The sequence below is a fragment of the Equus caballus genome, chromosome 4 (assembly GCF_041296265.1).
Source record: "Equus caballus isolate H_3958 breed thoroughbred chromosome 4, TB-T2T, whole genome shotgun sequence".
NCBI classification, from domain to species: domain Eukaryota; kingdom Metazoa; phylum Chordata; class Mammalia; order Perissodactyla; family Equidae; genus Equus; species Equus caballus.
In genome coordinates this window covers 89,537,580-89,562,553 of record NC_091687.1, presented here as the reverse complement: position 1 = coordinate 89,562,553, position 24,974 = coordinate 89,537,580, and the positions used below count along the sequence as shown (strand labels likewise).

General features: G+C 39.7%; 1 long non-coding RNA gene across 1 annotated transcript; it reads right to left on the bottom strand.

The window, feature by feature from the left end:
• Positions 1-1,664: 1,664 nt before the first annotated feature.
• Positions 1,665-24,325, bottom strand: LOC111773253 (uncharacterized). The gene is made up of 8 exons (XR_002807586.2): positions 24,177-24,325; positions 10,487-10,532; positions 8,918-8,990; positions 8,666-8,772; positions 6,946-7,012; positions 5,397-5,488; positions 2,676-2,732; positions 1,665-2,131 (listed from the first exon to the last, which is right to left on the bottom strand). It is a non-coding gene; the product is annotated as an uncharacterized lncRNA (long non-coding RNA).
• Between the last annotated feature and the right edge of the window lie 649 nt (positions 24,326-24,974).

Genomic DNA, 24,974 nt, shown 5'->3' with positions numbered 1-24,974 from the left:
AAACTTTTTCAAGGAGATATTACAGAAGATCATGGGGGACAGGGAGAGAGGGAGAGAGAAGTGCTTTACCAGACATCAAAATATTACAAAATTATGGTCATTAAAACAGTGTAGTATAGTACAGGAATAGGCAAATAGGTAAGTGGAATTGAATAAAGAACTCTGAAACAGGCCTGAGAATATAGAAAAATTTGGCATGTAAGAGAGATGGCAGTTCACATCAGTGAGGAAAAGACAAACTAGTCAATAGATGCTATTGGGCTCTTGGGGTCCAGCCCCCTGAAATAGTGGTTAAGTTTGCACTCTCCACTCCGGCGTCCCAGGGTTCGTGGGTTTGGATCCCAGGCACGAACCTACACCATTCATCAGCCATGCTGTGGCAGCAACCCACATACAAAACAGAGGAAGATTGGCACAGGTGTTAGCTTATGGCAAATCTTCCTCACCAGTGCCCCCCCAAAATAAAAAATTGAAAACAAACATGCTCTTGGGCTCTTCATGAGACAAGAAAAATTAAACTTAATGTTACTTTCTATCTCAAATCTTTCAGAAAAAAAAAATTCCAGGTGGTAAAGACCTAAACATTTTTAAGCTATAAAAGGTACTAATCAAAAATACTGGAAAATATATCATCATTGGGTGAGGAAGGCCTTCTTGTTTAGGACGCAAGAAATTTTAAAATAAAAATTTAAAGAGGGAAAAGACAGATTTGACTGCATTAAAATTCTAAAATGTTTTATGTCTGAAAACCTAAACAAAACTAAATATCAAGCTACACTCTGAAGAGTATATTTAATGGGTACAGGAGTAATATCCAGAATATATAAAGAAGCAAAAATTCAAGAGACAAGGACCCAAAAAAGGTGGTGAAAGCATAGTAACCGGCAATTTAAAGAAAGAATCAGAATTGACAGACAATCAGTGGATCTTTAGCCTTATACATATAATGCATTTGCTCTTTTAAAAGGAGAATATCTTTACGTATTGCTTGCATAAGTTAAAACATTTTTTAAAAATGTTTTGAAAGGAAAATACTATTGGTTAAAAAACAAAAGCAGATAATGGAGTAGGAAATGATATACCAGGCAAATATTAATAAAAGCTAGCAGGGTGATAAGATTAATATCAGAGTCAAAATAAAATTCAAAGTACCAAACATTAGTGGAGCAAAGAGAGATTATTTTATATGGAGAAAAAGTACAGTACACTAAGAATCTAAAGCAACCAAGAACCATTTTGCCAATATATTAGGGGTGTCAGCTCAGGAGCTCTCGTGCCTACTCCAGGACTTAGAGAGGGGTTTCTTCCCCCATCCCTCACTGGGAATTCAGAGACCCATTCCCATTTTCTAAGCTCATTGCAGGAGTGAGAGGGTGCCAAAAAAGGTTAAATCACACAGGAATTAAGCCCAATCTAAATTCCCTCAGGAAAATCCTACACCCACTTTTTTTTTTCTCTGGAATATTCTTTATCCCTCTCATTTTCCACAATAGCTTTTGATGACCCAAAGTTTGACCCCGAATGCTAGTTCCCCTTTCAAAATATTCTGGTTTAGTAAAGGGGAAGAAAAGAAAAGTAGTCAAAAACATACGAACGTTTACAAGATGGTAGCATCCTGTATTATCTATAGCTAATCACAACTTATTAACAAGTTCCCACTCCTGTTAATGACAGAGGAAAAATTTTAATTTGTCAAACTCTCTCTCAGGGCTGCCTCCTTCCAAGGGTCTCCCTGCTCCTTCCCACCATGGTTTCTGAATCCAGGAGTTTATGTATCCTCGTTATGGCAGAAAGGGAAGCAGTCTCAGGGCTGTGTACTGTGCTGTTCTGTGAGTCCTCACTCATTTTCCATGCTGTGTTGCTTTTCTGTGGGTCTCTGGACACATAGTGCTTGTGCCCGATGAGTTGCAACAGGTCCTGGCTGGTTCTTTTAGCTGCTTTTCTGACGCTTGCTGCTGGAGCCTGTGGTCCTGCTGTAGCCTCTCATGAGGTTTCTTTGCTGGATGCAACTTTCTCATTCCAAACACAGACCTCTTCTGGACTTTGGGTTTTCTCAGCATTTCTGCACCCTCTCATCAAGGCATGAAAGATATTCTGGTTCCCCTCCATACCACACCAAGGCCACAGGGAACTGGGGTGCAAACACAGGTCCATCTGCCTAGACACCTTTCAGCCATTTCAGAATTACTTCTTGAATGGCACCATATTGCCCAAGCACCACGCTGAACATGGAGTGGAAGTGAGGGACCATCCCAGAAGTTCCAGATTCTACCTCAACTTATCTGGGGTTCCTGATGTCGTGTCCATCTTCCCTATTCTGGAACAAGACCCAAGGAACGACGGGGCTAATGGGTTCCTTCTCAGGGACCCTAACTCCAGGTAAGTCTACTCTCAACCCCTCTGACCTTCCCACCTCCTTGGCTCTTCCAATTGGAAGAACACTTCACTTCCTCCCTCAGGAGATGACAACTTCCCACCATCATACTCTGAGTTGGCTCTGCCTATTGATTGTAGGCATGCCTATTGCTTGTAGGTAGCATGTCTAGGCTACATGCTTCACTGTTAATATTTGGGTGTTTGGAATTTGGAGCTTCATTTACTTTCCCAACAAAGCTTTCAAGACTATTGTTGAGTTATAGTTATAGTTCAAAAGCTGAACTGGAGTCATTATTTACCTTTACATTCCTCAGAGAATGAACAATCACGATGTTCTCTGAGACAGATGGATGCCTCTGGTTAAAAACGGAATGGTCACATGGAAAAAAATAAGAAAAAAAATCGCATTAATATTTTTCAAAATATATCTCCCTCATACCAATTTTTAATCTAGTTAAAGATGAAATTATTAGTTCTGAAGGTGGAACTAAGAGCAGGGTTTTCCCCCCTCTGACTAATTGGGTCCTTACAAAAGGACACATTTATCAAATACGAATAAAACCAAAGGAAGCTTTAGTCTGTTGTCTGCAGACCCCTAGAATCAGAAAAAGCCCCGGGGAAAGGCAAGAGCACAGTTATTGCTGCTCCAGGAGGATGTGTATGGTACAAGTAGATGGCAGAGAGGGTACCAGCAGCATCCTATCATCCTGCTGTCCCCAAGGAGTTCTAGGTCCACTCATCTAGTTGAGGGAGGGCCAGCTACTTGGTCAGTGGGTTCCAGCAGGGGTCAGCAATGGATCGGACTGGAGTGCATCTAGCAGCCCCAGAGGCAGTGCTAGAGCCTTTCCTTCTGGGGCTGTGTGTACTCATGGCTTTTACCTAAAAAAAACAGGCTTTCATGGGCCAGGACATACATTTCAACAAATATTTATTGAGTGTTCACATTGTGTCAGGCACTGTCATAGGCACGTAGAATACACAGGTGAATAAAACAAAGATCCATGCCCTCGTGATCTTATATTCTAGCAGAAGGGATATAAAAATAAACAATAAGTAAATTATATAGTACGTAAGGTAATAAAAGGTATGAATTTAATAAAAAGTAGAGCAGGTTAAGTGGGATCAGGAGTGCTGGGTGGGAGTAGGGGTTAGATTGAAGTAATAAATAGAGTGATCTGGATAGGCTTCATTGCACAAATAAGATATGAACAAAGACTTGAAGGGCAGGAGATATCTGGGGGAAAACTCTCCAGGCAGAGGGAACAGCTAAAGAAACAACCCTAGGGGATGAGATCAAGAAACAGAAAGGAGACCAGGATGGCTGCAGCAGAATTATGCTAAGAAGGAAGGGAGAATGCCAGATCATATGGACCTTATAGGCCATTGTAATGACTTTGGCTTTTCCTCTGGGTAGAGTGGAGAGTCAGTGAGATTCTGAACAGAAGCATGATATGATCTACCTTATCTTTAAAAGGATAATTCTGACTGCTATGTTTGAGGAGTTTAAACAAGGAGACATGTTAGGAGGCTATTTCATTAATCTAGATAAGAGATGATGGTGGCTTGGACCAGAGTGATGATAGGGGAGGTTGAGAGAAGTGGTCAGACTCTGATATATTTTAAAGGAAATGCCAATAGACTTTCCTAAAGGATTGGCTATGGGGAGTGAGAGAATGAGAAAAGTCAGAATGACTCAAAGTTCTTTGACCTGAGCAGCTGGGAGGATGGAATTGCCATCAACTGAGATGGAGAAGGCTAGAAGAGGGGGCAGGTTTGTAGGGGAAGAGCAAGTGTTCCATTTTGGAGATATGGAGTTTGAAATGTATGTTAGACATCCCAGTGGAAAATTTGAATAGGCAATGAAATGTCGTGTCTGGAGTTTGGAAGAAAGGTCTGGGCTAGAGATAAAAGTTTGGAGTTAACAGCAATTTAAAGCTCTAAGTCTGAATTAGATCAACAAGAGAGTGAGTGTAGGGGGAGGAGAGAAGAAAGGCTAAGACTGATGCCTGGGTCATTCCAACATGAAGAACTGAGGGAGGTGAGGAGGGACCAGCAAAGGAGACTCAGAAGATGTGACCAGTGAGATAGGAAGAAAGCCAAGAATGTGATGTCCTAGAAGCCTAGTAAAGAAAGTGTATCCAAAAAGAGAGTGGTCCACTTTGTCAGAGGCTCATGCTAAGACAAGTAGGATGAAGGATGGAGAGCTGGCCATTGACTCTAGCCCTCAGTGGTCATTGGCAACCTTTGATAAAAGCAGCTGTCGTGGAGTGGTGGGAGTCAATGCCAGATTGCAATGGATTTAGAAAAGAACAGGAAGAAAGTGGAGACCATGGTTATAGGGCACTATTTTGAGACATTTTTCTGCAAATGGGAGCAAGAAATTGAGTGGAAATTGGTTGGAGACAATGGGGTCAAGAGAAGTGATTCTTTTTTTTTAAGATAGGGAAGTAGAAGGGGTTGGGGAGAAACAGCCTGTTTATATGCTAATGCTAATGAAAATGATCCAAGAGGAAACAAAAAGTTACTAATGAAAGAGAGAAAGGGAGGAAAATTGCAGGACTGATATCTGTGAGGAGGCAAAGGCAATGATATCTAGTGCACAAGAGGAGGGATTGATCTTAGCTGGGAGCATGGATGTTTCATCTGTGCAGCAGTCGGAGATTCAGATCTCTTCTCCATTAAGGCCTGCTCCCTGTTACAGTGGTCCCTCAGTTACTCAATTACTAATACAAAATCTATGATGAGGCATTTACTTCCCTGATGAATTTCCGGGTTGCACAGTAAAGGGAAAACATCTAAGAATTCTGAGGTGTTAAATTCTGAGTTTTAAATCATAGATATATTTTTCCTTGGGTTGCTAATCTCTCTTAATTTCTCTTCCCAGCACCATTTTTAAAGCTGAGTTGGGAATTTTTATCTCCTTTGTAACCAGAATGACTGAGGCAGATGGGGTCTTCTGATACATTTGATGACTTGTTGGCCATTAGCTACAGTAATGTCCTTGCAACAGGCAACCTTACCTTGTTACCCAGGAGCCCTCGAACATGTATTCAGTCCTAGTTAGAGGACCACTGTGACTGCATTCAGAGTCTGGCCCATCCTGATGTAGTTCCTGTTATACAGAGGTAGCTTTTATTCTGGTGTCCTAGAAAGTAGACCTACCTTCCCATCTTCCCAAGTATTTGTATAGCTAGTGCAAAACACTTTTCTCAGACAACCATCAGCTTAACAAGTTCTGGTTCATAGACAATGTCACAGTGATGGTCCCCTGGGATATTTGTGAGACTCTTCCTTAGCCCCTCATCGTGGGTGTTTTAGGTCTAGGATTAAAGGGTCTTAGCATCCACTCTTTATACTTTGGTGGAGACAGAAGGCACTTTGTTGACTAGGAAGTGGTAGGTCAACCTTCCTGATATTTCCCAGAATGCCAAATTCAGTTCAACAAGAGCTGAAAGTTGCTTTTCTCCAGGGCTGTAATTAGGAGCTGGTGGTGGCAATATGCATATCCAGAGGTTCAGAGACCACTTTTTTTTTTGTTAACACTCAATGTTCTGCCAGAGCTCTAGGAGACACATTATCTAACAAGGAGACTTCAAGGGGCAGGGGCGAGACCTCAAAGAAGAATGATAGAACTCTTGTGTACTGACTTGAGTCCCTCCTGCTTCTTAGGCTTCCCACTCAAGGGAGCCCCAAGGTAGAAGACTGATGGGTGACTAAGTAGATAAACTGGAATAAGATGCTGGTAACTAGACAAGTTGGCAAGGCACTGAGTCTCCTTCTTGGAAAAAATCACCTTCAGGGGAAAATCCTTGTGACAGCAGACACTTAATGCTCAGAAGTCAGAAAAGGCGTTGAGACTTTGGAGCTTGGGTATGTGCAAAACACCCCTGAATGGGCTCTAGATAAGGACATCATTGATACAATCCTACAAGAAAATTCTGAAGGAGAACAGGACACCAAGAAAAAGGTCTTGCCACACCACAAAGTGGTACAAGTCAGGAGAATTCGAACTACCGTAGTGAAGTATGCTGAGAGTGTGCTGCTGAGCATCACAAGTGAAGGGGATGCTGCTAGTTGGAGTGGACAGAGATCTAAAGGCAAGCATTGACTGTATCAATGGCAGCAAATAATTGTAGTAGATGTTATATCTGAGCCAAGTTAAAGACCCACACAACAAGTTTTATGAGTCATCTGTGGCCAATCTTTTTAAGGGACCCTATGGGAGAATTAAAGAGTTAAGTGGTAGGAAAATGACCTCTGCTGAAGGCTATTAGGCATAGTTGTTGAATTTTCCATAAAGGCCTTAAAAGCCACAAGGCACCAGACTGTCCCATGTCATTTAGAGTCCCAGCAAAAAATATATAGCACATTCAAATTGGGTCAATAGAAGAGTTTAATAAAAGCGCTATTCTCAATGGCATGAGTAGAGGTTAAGCAAGGGATAGTTCGGTATCCTGCAGCTATTAACTTAGGGTGCCATTACCATTCCTAGACTTGAAGGAGCAAGGAGAGGGGCTTAGCAACAGGTTACCAGAACCTAAAGAGAGAGAGCTGCGTGGAAAGGTTCACCTGACAGGTGCAATGTTCTTCAGTTAAGGGACGAAGCCAGCTTGCAACAAGTCTTCCAGGAAGAGACCTAGAAAAAATTACCAAGATCTCACTCTCCTCCCTCCCATGGGTCTGTTTTCACTTGTTCACCATTGGCCAAACCCAACTGGAAGCCAGAGAACAAGAGAGTATCTTGACTGGGTCAGATTTCTGAGGATGAGAAATGTAGAGAGTAGATATGGAGGGATATCAAAAGATATTCAGTAAAATATCAGTAATTTTGGAGGACTAGAGGAATACCAGTGGTCTTTTTTTTTTTTTTTTTTTTTTTTTAGTTTAACTTGTTTAGATGACAGAACGAAATATCTGTTCACTAAGAACAGGAGATCTAGACCACACATTATGGAACTCCACCTCTAAGCTGCATTCCCCAAGAAGAGCAATAACCACCATACAGTTAGCATGGCCAATAAGATCAATTTTGAAAAACATTACCGTTTACCAATTTATAATTTTAATGTTCTTTTATCCCTATTACAGAGCAAGGGCAATATATTTCCATTGTAGAACATTTAGAAAGATAGATAAACCAAAAGGAGAAAATAAAACTGTCTTGTAATCCCACATTCCAGCAATAATTACTGCTGATATTATGGGATATATATTTTAAGTTTCTTAATCATACCTTACATATGTATTTGTATATTTTTAACTTCTTATTTTGACATAATTTTAGGCAAAGTTGCAATAGTATACACAAAATTGCCATATTTCCTTCACAATAATCGTTCAAATGTTAAACCTTTCACCACATTTGCTTTATTCATATTTTTCTCACTCTGTGTGTATACACATGCTCATATATACATACACAAATATAATTTATACACATCCCACACATATATTTTTTCCTGAATCATTTGATAGTAATCAATTTTAAAATTTTAAGAGGCAAGGTATGCCAATAACCTCTAAACCATCAATATCCCCAAGTGTAATAAGAAATCCTCAGAATTAAGAATGAGAGAATAATAATGATAACAGAGCCGGTATCAAGGAATTTCCATCAGATCAGAGCAGACTTATCAAGAAATTGAACACCCTTAGACCTTTGTAAATACCCTGGGGTCTTATTGCAATCCTGAGAGAGGCTGTGGAGGGTCCTGGGTGACAAGTGCCCAGCCATGCTCCTATTTATGGGAATGAGACTTTTAAACTGGGCTAGCCTGAGAGATATCAGGTAGCCATTAGAGGGCTCAGAGAGGGACCTAAGAGAGCCACCTGTGAGTGGATGTCTGAAGGCATTGAGCAGCCAGACAAGTGATGCTCCACTCCAAAGATATTGCTGCTTGGCATCCCATCTCATTTAGAGTGTAGTATATCATTGTGGAAAAGTCAATTCCAGGTGTCCAACTGTAAATGCTTGGTATAGAAGATAAAGAAATCCGTCATTCCTACCAGGATATAATCTCCCCCCCAGTGGAATCAGTATGGAAAGCAGAGAAAGTAAGGCCTTCTGTTATCTGTCAGGTGCTGATTTAAGCAGAATAATGTGTTGGGACTGGGTTAAATAATTTTTTTTCCAACATAGCACATGACCTTGAGAATTGGCATAAAATAGAGCCAGATGCTAAAATGCCTTCCTATATTGTTTTCCAAGGCTAGACCAGTTCCTCTCAGATGTATAGTTAAGGATATCAGATTATCCATGCTTCTAAAAGCCAAATGGCAAGAGGCTTACCCACAGGGTCAAAGCACTGCAGCTGGACATCAGTAGACAGAAGCCAAGAGTGTCCAACTCAGGGTTATCGAGGAGCGGTTGATGCTTATCTGATCCCAGACTTGGCCCTATTTTAAAAGAGAAATTGCATTATTTTCCTTATAAACTGACACACGTTTTAATTAATTTAGGAGACTGTCTGTTGACCAAAACGAGAAAGACTCATTTTAGCATAGTAATTCCTCACAGAGTGATTTTCCTGAGGATACCTACCAATGTCCTGTCCGGGAAGCTGGCAGTTGGTACTCCAGGTGAATGACTTCTTAGCCAAGCGATTGACCCTGTGCTTTAAGATCAAGAGGAAAAAATGGAGAAGAGATGGTATGGGATGGCTAACAAGGAAGAGAGGAAGCCAGGACTACTCCCTCACCAAGTTCCCACTTCCTGGAAAGAACTGCGTGGGACCCTCCAAATGCCTGTTTGCCCAGGAGTTAGCTGCAGAGGGTGGATGGGTTTAGGGGTTACAGTCTTGTTGGGACTGCCACAGCAAGGCAAAGATGTACACACATGAAAAGAATGTGATGTGAGGACCCCAGTCGGAAGGTAGCCAGGGGGAGAGCTCGAGAGTTAGTCTGCTCTCAGTGGAGCCTGTTGAAACTACCACCTTGCCTACACCGTGCCCATAGACGAACCAAAGAGAGACATAGACAATTTCTTCATGGGCAACCCAAAAGAAGGTTTCTATCTTTGCTATCTGTCCTCCCCACTCTCTTATCAGAGGGTCATGTGACAGCGAGAGAGGGGTGAGAGCCAGACTGCCTCCCTCCAATCTAAGCCACTAGGAACTAGGGTGAATAAGGAGGTTAGGGGAGAGCTTAAAGTCGTACATATAAGATTTAAGTTGTAGAATGAACAGCAAGGAGTCATAAGAACTGAAAACGACCGTTCTAATAGATGAATCATTAGGAACCAATAGGAAAGTAAGTTTCAAAAGAGCAAATAATAGCAGTCACTAGGGAAAAAATTTCATTTGATACACAATAGTTGAGACTCTTCCCTGACAGTTACCGTTAGACATCCAGACATTTATGTCCTCCCCCTCTTAAGACCTCGAGATTCCATCCATACGCCTCTCTCCACTTTTGCCCTCTTAGTACAGCAGCAACCTTACAAGGATCAAATGCACACCAACCAACATCATAACCTCCTTTTTAATCTATTTTCCCAGTGGCACCAGGAGCCCCAAATGGTCAAGAGGTGGTCTCGGCTTCTAATTCAATGAGACCATTGTGGATCTCCCGGTGGAAACATTCCTTTCTTGGTATTAAGAGCTTTAAACAAGCAAAATCCAAAGCAGTGGAGAAGGAGAAAAACTACTTTGCAAGTGACAGGAGAATCCCATTCCAACATTTACCCTGACGCATGTATTCTGGCTTTGGGAGAAACAGCCCCCTATATAGTCCTGGGTCAGACACATGCCCCATCAAGCATCCTGATCCTGCAAGTGTTGTATCTCAGCTGACAACAAAACTGAATCCTCAAAAGCCTTTCTACCCAGTGACATCTGGATGACACGGTACATGGTAAAACCAGTGAGTCCCATCGGATATAATTAACATTTTGCTCTGCTTCTTTTATGAAAGAGTGAATTTCTTGGTCCAAAACAGTTACACAAAATATTGTGTTAGTAAATCAACTCTAAGACCAAAAATGATGCTAATGGGAGAAGAAGAGTAGACAAAGAAAAAAATTCATATCCAGAATAAGTGTTTTTTCCACTGTAAGGAAAAAGTCCCATTCATGAATGAAGAGATTTAGTGTAACTCATCTGCCACCATTCACCTGACTGTGAGGGCTCAGAGGTCATTGCTGATCACAGGTTGATAACCTGAAGAGGAAAAATAAAATCTGTGTTATAATCCATGTTAGATATGGAGTATAAACTCCTATCTGCCACTATTTCACTTTGTTCATGACACCATGAAACAAGTTCTCAGTGCTGGGAAAGAGACCAAGTGACATCTACAGGACAGGTCATTTTATCTACCTGATAATTTAGCCTTCTCTGTAGTAGGAGCCTTTTGGTGAGCAGCCACAGGATACACAGATATCCTTACACTCTGGGTTCACTCTGAGCATGTAACACAAAGGAAAGCATAGTACATAATGTTGTTGCCACGCTTAGACCCAAAAAGCAGAGGGAAAAAAGAAGACCCAGAAATATAAAGTCATGCAGAGAGGGCCACCTAGAAGAAAGCTGTGACACTCATTTGAGATAACCCAGCAGGCAAAGTGTCAGGGGAATATATAATTTAACTTCAATCTCCTTCTTCCCTCTCATCTCCTGTTGGGGAGCCTATTTACCAAACCGTTCCAGAAACCAGAGGACAAATGATGCAGATCAAACAGGTCCGCCTTCTAGAGCAGACAGCAGGAAATGGGCAGAGAGGTAGAAACAAGTGACAAGTAGATCTAGAGAGGCACACAGGAGATACCCAGCAGACATTTCTTCAAAAATTATTTATCAAATTCACCTACTATGTGCCAAACACTATTCCAGATGTTGGGGACAGAACAGTAAAAAAAAATAAAAAATAAAAAAAAAAATAAAACAGACAAAAATGCTTAACCTCATGGAGCTCATAAAATAAATAAAGTACATGCATAAAATATAGTGTATTAGATATTCACAAGTCATAATGAGAAAATAAAGCAGGGAAGGGATATGAGAAAATGTTGGCTGAGGAAGACTATCATAATCTTAAATAAGATGACAGAGAGGGCTGCATGGAAAACCTGAAGGAGGTCAGGAAGCGAGCCTGTAGATATTGGGGAAGATTAAACCAAACATAGGACATAGCAAGTGGAAAGGCTCTGAGATGTGAGTACACCTGGTGTATTTGAGGACCATGAGAATGTTAGTGAGTGAGGTGGACTGAGCAAGAGAGACAGTATTAAGAGAGAATATCATAGAGGTGAAGGAGTTGGGGAGGCAGGGTGGAGGATATAACTTGTAAAACTCTACAGGACATTGACAGAAATTTGGCCTTTCCTCTGAGTGAGATGGGAAACCTTTGGAGGCTTTTGAACAGAGGAGCAGTATGATCTGATATGTGCATGCGTCATCATTCTGGCAGCTGTGTTGAGATAGACTGACATGGAAAGGAGGATCAAGGTTAAGAGAAGGAGATCAGTTAGGAGGATATTGCAAGAACCCAGTCAAGAGACAGTGTTGGCTTAGACCATGGGGGTAGCAGGGATATTGGATGGTAAAGTTGACAGGATTTACTGAAGGATTGAATGTGGATGTGAGAGAAAGGGCAAAGGTTGACTCCAAGGTTTATTGGCTACTGGGAAAAAGTAATTGCTATTTACTGAGACAGGAAGGATTGCAAGAAGTCAGTTTGGTGTTTATTGCACTGAGTGGATATTAGGAGCTCAGTTTTGGACATGTTTGACATCCACGTGGAGACGTGAAGGTGATGGATGGATATTTGAGTCTAGATCTTAGGAGAGAGGAGGAGATTTAAATACGCATTTGACAGGGTGGTGCCCTGGAAACCAAGGAGAGGTGATCTTCTATGACAAGTGCTGCTGATAGTTTAAATAAGATTTGACCTAAAATCACCATTGGAAGAAGCAATGCAGGTGACATTGAGGAGAGCAGTTTTAGTAAAGGGGAGGGATGTGAGGTGGTTTGAAGCGAGATCAAGAAAAATGGAAGGAGACACATTGGAGATAGTAAGTACAGACAAACCTTGCAAGGAACTTTGCTATAAAGGGAAGGAGAGGGAAGTGGGGTCAACATAAGGTTTTTAAAGACAGAAGAAATTAAAAACCTTTTCTCTCAAACCTCATTGTCACCAGTCCTCCAATCTTGATCAATTAAAATTTATCTCAGAAATTGAGGTATGAGTCTATTTAAGAAAATCTATCAACAAAATTCACAACATCAACAGACTAAAGGGAAAAATGCAGAAAAAAACCCCTGACACTATAAGGCAGCGAAAACATTTGATTTTTGATAAACACGTATTTATGATGGAAAAAATACCTTTCAGAAAACTAGGAATCGAAGGAAATCCTTCACCTTGATAAAGTTTGTATGTCAAAATCTATCAGCAAACATAATTAATGGAGAAACTTTAGATCAGGAGCAAGATTAAGATGCCCTCTCTCTCCTATTGTTTATACTCAAGGTCTTGGCCAATTTTATAAGAAAGAAAAAGACAAGTGGCTGAAAGGATTGGAAGGAAAGAGACGAAACTGCCATTACTTGCAAATGATATGATCATTGATCCAGATAAACCAACAGAATCAACAAACCATTGTAAAAAATTTCTCTAAACCAATAATAACCAACTAGAAAATGTAATAAAAATAAAACACTATTCACAGTAGTAACAAGAAAACTATGAAATAACTAGGATTAAATTTAATCCAATATGCATAAGATATCTATGAAGAAAACTTTAAAACTCTAGTAAAGGATACTAAGAAAATCTAAATAAAAGGAAATTTATCCTCTTAAATGGGACAACTTGATAGTGTAACAACTTATTTTTTGAAAAAAACTACTAAAGGATATAAAGAGGATTTAAATAGAAAATTTCATGCTTTTGTATGGTACAACTTTATATTGTAACAATGTTTCCCTAAATTCATCTATAATTTTAAATAATCTAACTCAAAATTCCAGTTGGATATTTTGAGGAAGATGATAACCTTAGCCTTAAATATGAATAAAATTCAACTTTAAAAGCATTAAGCCTTAAAGAAATAAGATTATAGAGGTGGAATTTGCCCTACTTGATATTAACAGAATATTGGCTCTTAACACCTGAGATGAACAAGTTTTGGCTCAAGAGCAAACAAATAGATCAATGGAATAGAACAGAGAATTTAGAGACAACCCTTTAAGTATCAGAATTTAACTTGTACTAAAGAAGGTACCAAAAATCCATTGAGAAATGAAGATTAATTGATTGATAGTAGATGATGTTGAGGAAACTGGCTCACTGTGTGGAACAATATAAGCCGAATTATTATCTAACATCATCACTATATTGAGAAATATAAACTGGATCCTTATCTAACATCAAATACAAAGGAGGATTCTAGATGCGTTTAAAGACTTAAATGTGGGGAAAAAAGTCATAGGGGAAAAATTCAGAAAATATCTTTATGTCCTAGAAGCAGGGACGGACTTTTAAATAAAAGTTGGAAAACACAAACCATAAGGCAAAATGTTGCTGAACTTGGTTACATTAAAATTAAAGCTTTCTAAACCGCAGTGAAGTACCACATCACACCCACTAGAATGGCTACAATTTAAAACGATGGAAAATAGTAAGTATTGGCAAGGATATGGAGAAACTGGAACCCTTGTACATTGCTGGTGGGAATGTAAAATGGTTCAGCCATTGTAGAAAATAGTATGGTGGTTCTTCAAAAGTTAACCATAGAATTACTTTATGATCCCACAATTCTACTCTTAGGTATATACCCCCTAAGAATTATAAACAGGGGCTCAGACAAGTGCATGTACACACATGTTCATAGCAGCACTATTCACAATAGCCAAAATGTGGAAACAGCACAAATCGATCAAAGGAAGAATGGATAAACAAACCGTGCAATGGAATATTATTCAGCCAAAAAAAGAATAATGACATGTACTATAACATGGATGAACCTCCAAAACATTATGCTAAATGGAAGAAGCCAGACATAATAGGTCACATGTTGTATGATTCCATTTATATGAAATATCCAGAATAGAAAAATCTATAGAGATAGAACAGATTGGTGGTTGCCACAGGCTGGAGGATAGGGAGGATGGAGAGAAATTGCTCAACGCCCAGGGTGTTTTACTTTGGAGTGATGGAAATGTTTTGGAACTAGATAAAGGTGGTGGTTGCATGACATTGTAAATTAACTACATGTCTCTGAATTCTTCACTTTAGAGTGGTTAACAAAAAAGTCTTGGTGAAGGTACTAAAAAAAGACGCTTTCTATCCAGGGAAAAAACTAATAGGCAGATAACAGAATTAAAGAAGAAGGGCTGACCCCACGGCCGAATGGTTAAGTTTGTGCACTCTGCTTCGGTGGCCCAGGGTTTCGCCACTTCAGATCCTGGGCATGGACATGACACCACTCGTCAGGCCATGCTGAGGCAGCATCCCACACAGCACAACCAGAGGCACTCACAACTAGAATATACAACTATGTGTTGGGGGGCTTTGGGGAGAAGAAGAAGAAGAAGAAAAAAGAATTAAAGAAGATATTCTTTAAATATTCTTTAAATATTCTTTAAAACTGACAGCGAATTAATATCTAGAATATACAAAAGAAATCTTGCAAAAGATATAAATCAGCATTTGCAGAAGTTGATAAAGATACGAAGAAATGCTCACATTCATAATCAGAGAAATGCAAATTAAAACAACAGCGATATATTAATTTACATCTATTAGATAGGAAAAAATTGGAAAGTTGAATGATGCCAATTGTGGATGGGGGGATGTATCTTAGATCATGTTCCCCAGAAGCAGATCTTGAGATGTAGCTTCATTTGCAAGTGATTTAGTAAGGAAGTCATCTCAGGATAAACGTAAGGGAGTAGGGGATGCAGGACAGAAAAACAGAAGAAACCAAACAAGGAGTATTTCAGACGGAGTCCTAGCCTCAACCTGATCCTGTGCAGAAGTTCTAGAGAGGAAATCACACCTCAGTCAAAACCATTTTGAGGCAAAAGAGCTGAGCTTTAATACCTAATCCTGAAGTCACCCATTGCCTACAGGATGCCCTGGGATGACCCCCAGGCACATCATATTCTCTGGGCTAAGTGGCTCCAACAGCCCAAGGGCAATCCTCTAAAGAAGTTTTTAGGACAGGCTAGAAGCAAATCACACAGAAACTGGGAGATGAGCCCACAGAGGTAAAAAAACAAACAAACAAAGGGATCAATGAGTTTCTGGGCATAGCAAGAATAATATCTGCAAGACGTGAGAATACAGGAAGCCCCAGGACTACTGGTGGGAAAATGGACTGAGGAAGCCATTGTTGAGAGCAATCTAGCATTTCTTAGGTAAGTTATATTAGACAGACATATGCATATCATATGACTGAGCATTTTTATTTTGGGGTATTGTCCCAAAGAAATTATAACATGGGTTCATAAGAAGAATAATTACTTGGACATGTCCGCAAGGACATGGCTTTTTTCCCCAAAACCCTAGGAGTCACTGATATGATCCTATTATCAAGGCTTCACACAGACTCCTTTCATCATCCTGACCTTTTAGCATCATTGGATCTACTGAATTGTAAGAGCCAAATGACATAACAGCTTGTTTGCAGACTGAACCAGCTGAAGAAACTTTTCTTGCTTTCGGCTCCACTCAAATTTGATAGTTTTTCAAGAATCACCTATTGAATTTGTCAATGCAACATACCCAAAAGTATCATTTGTTGCCTCCAAGTATTGTGCCTTTTTCTTAGTGTAAGGCAGGTCAGTCCTTTACCTGGGAGGAGATATCCTCATATACTCCAAAACTGGACCCCTTAGAAGATACATTGATGTAAAAGCCCTCATATTTTTCCCTTCCTGGCATACATGTGTTCTACTAAGGCTTTTAGGATACTTCTTGGACAAGTATAATTTCCTTTGGGATGGTGACAGGATCAAGGTCCTTGTATCAGTGAGGGTCCAGTCAGAAAAGTGGAAACCGACTGAGGTCTAATTTCAAATGAAGAGTATTTAATAAAGGGAATTGGTTACACAGTTGTTGGAACACTGAACAAGCAAAAAGAGAGGTTGAGTTAACTCAGAGAGTAATATCTTTAGAAAGAAGCTACCATTCCTAGAGCTGGGGGAACAAAATGGAAGACATGATATTAGCAGAACCTAGAGAAAAGGACACTTTACTGCTAGTGTGTAAACTGCTGAGGTAGTGTAGCCCAGATCTCTTAAGGGGACATGGCCAAATGGGTAAGAGTATAGTGGGCATGGTTACTACTTATATCCTGAGGGAGCATGGTGAGGTTATTGCTAAGAATTCTTGAAGAAGCTGGAGGCTGGAGTCTGGAGCTGGAGGGTTTGCAGACTCAGACGGGAAACTGAAAGAGACTTCTTCCTTCCTAAACTTTCCAGTTTCTGAAAGTTCCTCCAATTGAAAGAACCTAACCAGAAGCTGGCTAGCAAGGGAATCTGAAAAATGAAGTTTGTAGAGGCCAGTTCCAGCATCATAGGTAAATGTCTGACACACTTAGTGGTGAAGTTGTCTTGCTGGCTCTGCCAGATGCAAGTAAACAACTTCTAGTATTTTTTATCCTAGCCAAGAAAATCCTGTACCTGCCTAGATTCACCTGGACATCACTAAGCTGCTGTTAGTGGCTGTATTTTGTTGGGGAGACTCTTGGACCTCACCTATAACATAGAAATGTGATGGCATAGGAGGCAAAGTAGAGAGATGAAGAAGAGATTTAATAACAGGAAAAAGAGAGTGAGCAGAACGCTCTCTCTATGAACTCCATTCCTCTGTTTTCAGTCATTCTGTCTTATTATATTTTAGATGTGCCTAGATAAACAGTATATGGCTGGCTTTTTAAAATCCAACCTGAGAATGTCTATCTTATGGGTGACCTTATTCCATTTATGTTTATTGTGAATATTGGTTTATTTGAACTTAATTTCTACTATCTTATTTTGTGCTTTCAATTTACCATGTTTTCTTCCTTTTCCTTTCTTGACTTATATTGTGTCAATTTTTCTTCATTCCCTTCTATTTATTTGAAAATTATAAATTTATTTTCAGGCATCTCCTACTTAAGTCAATAATCCTTTCCTGAAAACCAAATGTTGTGTATAAAAATGCTAAGCAGGAGTGTATTTCCTATAATTTTAAATGGAAATATTGTAATGCGTTATATATCAACAAAATTCTCCCAGTAAAGTTCTTAAAACATAAATAAAACACCTGTCTATCACTAACAAATCATCATTTTAGGAAGAAAAATGCTTTAAAATTTCTTTCTGATCAGAAGAAATTAATATAATTGTTAAACAGTTGATTTGATGCAATAATTGGTCTCTCAGCACGAGCAACATCTGAAACGTGTATTCATTTGTCAATACTTGTGCTTTGTAAAATGACTACATATGATTTTGACATTCTGCTAATTGTATTTGGAATGTAAATCAAATTACTACTTGAAATTTTTAAAATGCATATTTCTAAAGTTGTATTGAGTTTTATGGACATGAATACAAAGTTTTCTTAGGTAAACAATGGATAGAAAACATTTGTATTGAGAGAGGTACTTCTATAAAATTGGTATTTAAAAGCAAGGACACATTCACAGGACTAACAAGTAAGATGTTTTGTGACTATATCTGTATATTCTTTTAGCAACTACCCTTAACATTTCAACATGCAATTTTTACAAAGTTAAGAAATGTATCATCCTCCTGAACAGATGGAGTTAAAAAGGAAGACTTTACCTGGGAACTCTCCCCTTCCACCTTCCCTAAGGTTGACCGCAATTTTGGTTTCATCTTGTTTTCTTGGTAACTATTCATTTTAAAAGCATTTAAAATTTAGAGAAAAGTTGCAAGAATAGTAGCTACCCTTAATGTAGACTGAAGAATTGTGTACATTTTGCCCCATTTGCTTTATCATTGGTTTTCAGAAATTTGAGCATAATACATCTCAGTGCAGTTTTCTTTTTGTTTATTGTGCTTTGGGTTTGTCGAGCCTCTTGAATCTGTCAATTGATATTTTTCTTCAAATTTGGAAAGCTTTTGCTGTTATCTCTTCAAATATCCCCCCCTTATAAGGACCTCTAATTACACATGGGTTAGACCATTTGATATTGTCCTACATGTCACTGAGGCTTTATTCATTCTCTCTATATGCTTCAGTTTGGATAGTTTCTTTTATTATGTCATCAGATTTAGTGATATTTTCTTCTTCAATGTCTAATCTGCTATTAAGCCCTTCAGTGAAATTAGATATTTTATGTTTTTCTATGAAATATGTTAGACTCACTAAATTAGGTCATAAAAAGGCATACAAAGTTTTCCAAACATTAAAAAAGTAATGTCATGGAATGTTTTAATTGTGTGAAATAAAGTATCTGACCAAAGAGTTTTTGAATAGGATGATGTATTTCTCTTCCATGTGTGGATATTTTCCCCTATATTAGTAGAGGTTTTGATTAGGTTAAGATTTTAATCTGATATAGTGCATATCTATATATTTTTTCTTTTTATAAATTGGGTTATGAAGCTTCCCAGGAGAATTTCCAAAAATGCTCACGGACCAACATAGAACCTCATAGATCCCCTGAGGGGTATCTGTGGGCCGACTCTAGCAACTTGTCCAATGGACTCTTTCCCCAGAGGACAAAGTCTCAGGTAAAGGTTAAAGTCTGTGCATCTTGAGGAGCTGCCTAAGGCTATACGGTAAGAAAGAAGAAAGAGGACCACGCCCTACCCCAACCTCCAGCATATTCGTAACCACTCAAAGATGTCGGGACATAAGAGGGAAAGAGGACAGGTGTTGGGGAAATAGATTGGACTCGCAGCTCTAATTATGTAAAGCTCAAATCTTGTTTTAGTCACTATTTACAGGCTATTTTTCACATCCCAAATTATGAATCTGAACACCCAGAATGCATGTATAATATAATAACTATTAATTTGATCAGCTTTCCAAGACCTATTTAGCTATATTGATCCCCTCAAAGCCCAATCAATATCTTTTTTTCCTTGGCTCATATTTAAACTGGCCCTAAAACTTAAAATTCCTCTGTATCTGCTTATGGATTCCTGAATCATCCTTTTCCCAAGCTTTTCCTCCCAGGAATCATCAAAGAGAAGTCCCGCAATTGTTCTTACTAAGGACTTCCCAGCTGTTACCATCAGAGGGCGACTTTCAATAATTTCCTGGTTCCAGGCTCCCTCTGGGGGTATAATTTCAAATTGCTCTCTATCATCATTCGTTTCTTCTTCCATTAAATCTCTCTGGAGATTTAATGGCACCCAGTCATTTTCCCCGACCTACTATCATCAAAAATATCTCCCCAACCCTTTTCTAGCCTAGTCCCAAGTGTAAAAGCAGTTTGGTCCAGATATAAAATCAGTGGAACATCCTTCTATTCTTTTATAGAAGACTAGTTTGACGTTTCAGATCTCATGCCTTCCCTAAATATCAATCTCTCTTCGCTCATCTGCTGACATGTCCCTAGTTTGCCTTCTGTCTGTCATTTCTAAAGCTAACCTTCTCAGGTCATAGTTCTCTCTTCATTTGAAACACCCAGTAGGTTGGCGCTACCTGCTCATCAGGGCCTGCTCAGTTTCTGGGCCAGCCTGACTCCATGAATGAAGACTAACCAGATGCAGGCTCCTTATAGTGAATTTTCAGCCTCTGAAATGGTATTGTTACATTCTTCTTATAAGCAGAAGCCTCTTTCTCTTCATCTAGTCATTGCTATACTGCTATGGTATTCACAAACATGATTGGATCATAACTAATGGACATATCAGGGCCAAACTGAGAGCACAGAGCAGAGGGTGGATAGGTAGGGAACTGCCTCAGAGAGGCTGTGGATAAGCCATACAAATCCCTTGATATTTGTTCCACTCTGATTTTTCCTGGCACCTAGTATTTCATCTTTAAGAACAAGATAAAAAGGAAGAAAGTATAGGATGGCTATCTAATACCACCAACAATGCCTAGCACTAATAAATCAAACCCAAAAATCTCTCATAGTCTACGTGAAACTTTTCAGTTGAGTTTTCAGTTAGTCATTCAATCAACAAATATTTGCTCAGTGTCTACTGTGTGCCACGTACTGCTGTCCCAGGTACTGAGGATATAATAGTGAACCAAGCATGCAAAATCCTTGTCACATTGGGGCATACATTCTCATGAAGGAGATGGATAAATGAATATATACAAATATAATATAATATAATGTACATTATATTTATATATAAATAAAAAATATAAATTTATATATTTACAAATTTGTAACTTTAGGTAAATCTAAGGGTTTTGAAGAATAATAATGCATGTTAAAGGGATAGAATGCTACTGGGAGAGAGTACCTACTTGGGATGGCTAAGGAAGGCCTCTCTTATAAGGTGACACTTGCCCAGAAAAATGAATGAAGTGAGGGAGTAAGCCATAGGAAGTTCTTGGTGAAGAGTGTTCCAGAGGATGGAATTAACAAAAATCCTGAAAGGGAATGATCTTAGCATATTCAAGGAAGAGCAAGAAGTCCAAGATGGCAAGAGTCGCTGACATGATGGAGAGACTAGCAGGAGATGAAGTAGGGAGGGGGCGAGGAGGATCATAGGGTCTTGTAAATATGGTAAAGAGTTTGCATTTTATTTAAATGTGATAAGAAGTTATTGACAGGTTTTAAGCAAGAAAATTCTGTGATCTTTTTTCACATTAAAAAAGATCTATTTACAAAAATACATTTGCTTCTTTCTTTCTCCTTCTCCTGTATGTCTTTTTCACTGTCTCTTGGCTTAACTAGGTGTTCATGAGGACATAGGGAAGCAGGCCCAGCTTGCAAACTCAAGGAAATAACATATTTAGGCCATGTTTCACAGACTTTTCCTAAGGGCCTGAGAAAGATCATTTAGAATTCTTTCTTATAAATTGTCTATGGTTTCTTAAGGGAAATAGAGCTGATAAGAAATGCCAAAATGCAGTCTAATCTCTACCTGACAGATTGTTCACTTCCTAATATTACTTCCCTATTTTCCCCCTCTCCTACCAAGGAGAGTCATCTCAAAAAAAGCTACAATTGTGTTTAGGCAGCCCAGAGTGAAAGGGAGATTTGACTTGGACCAGGGTGGTTGAAGAGCAGTCAGATTTGGAATATATCTGGAAAATGGAATCCATAGGACTTGAAAATGGATAGATTGGATGTATAGTTTAGGGAACGAGAGGGATCAAGGATAACTCCAAAGTTTTTTGCCTAAACCACAGAATGAATGGCAATACCCCTTCCTGAGATGGGAAAGATGGAGGGAGGAACGGGTTTGAAGGGGAGGGAGAATCAAGAATTATTTGGACCTGTCAAGTCTGAGATGCCAGTTAGACATCCAAGAGCTGATATAAACCACAACTGCATACAGTCCCCAACCAGAATGTAAGCTCCAAGAAGACGGGGGCTTTCGTCTGTTTTGTTCACACTGTATCCTCGGAACCTGGATGAGGCCCTGGCACATAGCAGTGTTTAACAAGTTTTTGCTGAATGAATGAATAAATAAATGAATAAATGTGAGTCTGAGGCTTTTGTCATTTGAAGTCCTAGCCTGCAGCCCTTGCTGATCAGAATGATAGAAAACAAACTGTGGCAACAAGCACCACTTATTAATACCTAGAATAGTGAGAGAAAGCAGGGTCCAAGGGGTCTCTTCCCTCTATTGGATCTCAAACTCAAATTTCTGGAATGGCCTGCCACATAGAGGAGAGAAGAACAAAGAGAATTGGGGGCCGGAGCCTGGACAAAGAAGTGCGCCATACTACTTATGTGATCTTTTAATATATAAGATCTTCCCAAAGAATGAAAGAAGGCTGAATAGTGATAGGGATTTCCTTCTTGAGGGAAAGCAAAGGGGAGAAGTGAGAAAGAAGAGACTTCCTCGAGAACTCCCTTCGCACTCCCAATGCTCATCAGCTAAGTCTCAGAACATCAGTGTTTGAAAGCTTTTGCCAGTATTGAAATTCAATATATGGCTTGGTATGAAAATGAAATGTATAGGAAGATATATACAGTTTGGTACGATTATGTATCATCCTACATCACTGTTGCTGGCTATGGCACCATGCCAAGTCTGGTGTTATTTGGAAGAACTGGAAAGAGCAAGAAAATAAAAAAAAGTAAGAGGGTGGGAGGAAGCTTCTTGGATTCAGCTTTGCTGAAATGCCGATAAATTGGTGTTAGTTGCCTAGGTCCACCTTTTGTGGGTGGACTCAATTATGACTCTCATTTGTGACACTATGCTTCCCATATCAGGGTAGAATTCTGTAACATTTACAAATATTCTTCTGTCTTGGAGAGAGGTGTCTAAATTGATCACATCTACTTCCTAAATCATTCTTTCTTACAATTGGGTCTTTGATGGTTGGACTTAAAGCTAAGACTGCGACCTGGTTCTCTGATCTCCTTCTATTAAGCTAGATCAGGAGAAAGGCTCTAGGGAGACACAGGAATGAAACTTATCTGTGGGGTTGGAAGGAGCTATGAATAGGAGAGAATATCCTCTGCCCCTTTGTATATCATCCCCCCATACTTGAAATTTTTAGAAATTTGCCACGGTGGGCAGCTCTTGTCCCAAGGTTTTTCCTGAGACCACCTCCTATCTCTTACTGTCCATCTTGCACATTTAAAAACCTCATTTCTTTTTCCTTTTTGTTTCTCCTTTGGTCCTCATATCCCTGACACTCTGGTGCTAAAGTGAATGGAAGTTCTGTATGGAGAGACAGCTTCCACTCTCTCTTGGAAGTAAACATGCCCATGTTTTTAATAGACAGATTATACAAACAAATTTCATGGCCTTGAATTTCCCAGATTCCCAATGTCCTGCTCTTCTTTGTATTTCTCTGTTTCTGGCAGTCTTTATTAGCTCCCTATTTATGTCAGAGTGGCTATTATGGCTGCTACATTTTCCTCCTCATAAAATTCATTAGCTTTGAAAATCATTTCTATTCACTCATCTCTGAATAATGCTAGTTCTGTTCAGATTTGATGTTGGTCAACAGATGAGATGAATGAATTTATTAACCCTGGCCCCACTCTGCCCACGGATGGAAGGCAGGTTGCTAGGCAAAGCTGCCTGCCCAGCCTCCAGTTTCTAGCAGGCTTTCGTTTTTGTAAGGACATAACTTTGTGAAATCCCTATTTCCTGGTTCTCTGGCATCTGAATCAATATAGAATGTTAAAACTACAGTTGCAGCGTGCACTGCAGCCAGGATGTTGAAGCATTTGAAGTAGCCAAACATATCTCCTCCCCCTACAGGTTCTGAAGCAATTAATAAAAACATGAAAGAATCAGGTAAGTTCGAAATATCAGTTCAAAACTAGCTTTTGCTGGAAGCTAGTTTGGAGACTGTGACTGGGGCCTGAATGTAAATTTGGGTTCCTAATACATCCCCTTAGTCACTGATAAACAATAGGCCCCTCCCAGATAAAGGAAGAGTCTCCCCAGATAACTTACCACATGTTGCTGGCAGGCTGTTGGAGAAAGAGAGAGCCGAAAATGCTACTCTTGCTAGAACTATATGCCACTGCTTTTTCATAGCAGAAGGAAAAAAGGGTGGATACCAATACTTTCAAAAGGGTGGAAGTTTCTATTTTATAAGCAGTCAAAAGTAGGAGGAGATGAAGAAAGTTCCACAAAGAGTTCTGCCTTATACCCTCCCTTACTGCTCTTTGCTCCTAAGGTCATATCACCCAGAATGCACTGTGCCACCCCTGCTCCCCATCTTTATTGCCCAGCTGTTACCTAGGGTGTGAGATCTCCATCTGGATGCGGAAAGGTGTAGAGGTACAGGGATGAGGAAGAACAATTTGTAGGTCCTACCATAGATCAACCCCCAACGAGTAGTAGAAACGGATGATCAAGCTGAGTTTTGGCTGCGGTAGCCCCTATGTCTGAAAAGGAAGATAATCAGTGGGGAATGTGTGATGCATTCACATTATCTTCTCTGAGATAGTCTCTGTTTATTCTAGCAAATCCTGGCTCTGCCGTGAACTCAAGACTAGTCGGGTTTTTCAGTCTAGATTTATCTGCCTTATAATTGGTAGCACTGGGTTGTTTATTAAGCTTTGGTAATTTTTGTGAAGTTTTTAAATCTTTTTCTATACCTTCAAAGGTTGCAGTTGAGATGCTTTAAGGTAGAAGCTCTCCTCCCTTTTTCATGCTATTGTTTCTTCCCATGACCTTGCTCCTGGTTCTCCTCCAACCCCCAGCCACTCCTTCTCAGCGTTCTTTATGCCAGCCACTCGCGATGCTCTTCTCTCGGTGTTTATATGGTCCAGGCTCTGCCCTATGCCTTCCTAGCCTCCTCTCAGCCCGCTGTTTCTCCTGCTTGATTTCATCTACTTCAATGGCTTCAACTAGCAAGTATACTTGAGGCTAACCCTCAATCGGTAATTCTATCCTAAATCTCTCTCTCTTGAGCTCCAGACCCATGTTTTAAGCCATTTATTAGACAATGTCCCCGTCTGTAGCTCATATTCAACCAACCAAAATCAAAATTTGTCCTTTATCTCCCAAACTTGGTCTATCTCCTTTATTCTC